Raw genomic sequence first — 752 nt, 5'->3', positions numbered from 1 at the left:
AATAACATATTATTGTTGTTCAAACAAACAAACAAACACACGCACACAGGCAAATACTGTAAATACTGTACACACACACACATCATGATATGGACACAATGAATGGTGAAAAAAACTATTTAACTTTATTTCTGTGCATAATTAAAAACAAATCAAATTACTTTTTTGACCATGTGCCTGACCACACCTATGTTTTTAATTGACATGGCCATGGGTGTGCAATGTTAATTTGATAACTTGTGAACTTCAGCACTTCATCACAAAATCTTCACTATGTTGGGTGTAAGATAGGCAGTAGTGGTTTTGGGCATTGGCAAAGCGGGCAGCTACCTGGGGTGGCATTTTTTCATAACACATGGGGGACGGCACAAGCACTTTAAAAAAATCGCTTATTAAAGAAGCCCTATGCAGGTCTGGTTATTCCTTCGCTGTTTCTGGGTTTTCGCCGGATTTGGGCTCGCATTTTTCACAACATAGCTCCCCCTGCAGCTTCGTGCTACGCTAAACCCCCACTAGCTAGCAAGCTAGCGATCAAGAAACCAAGCTAAACACATACAGGGCTCACAATAAAACGGTCGAGCAAACATATTGCTCAAGAGACTATCAAACTACATTACAAAAACGAAGTTCACCCAAGGGTAGGCTACTTAAAATTTCAACAGCAACAAAGCCAAGTTGGTGTCCGTTTTGCAGTCTTCTTAGACACTACAATCTGACTACATTTTCGAGGCGCGATTGGATACTTCCGCCGA

The sequence above is a fragment of the Alosa alosa genome, chromosome 5, assembly GCF_017589495.1.
Source record: "Alosa alosa isolate M-15738 ecotype Scorff River chromosome 5, AALO_Geno_1.1, whole genome shotgun sequence".
NCBI lineage: Eukaryota > Metazoa > Chordata > Actinopteri > Clupeiformes > Clupeidae > Alosa > Alosa alosa.
This window is presented reverse-complemented; position numbering follows the sequence as displayed.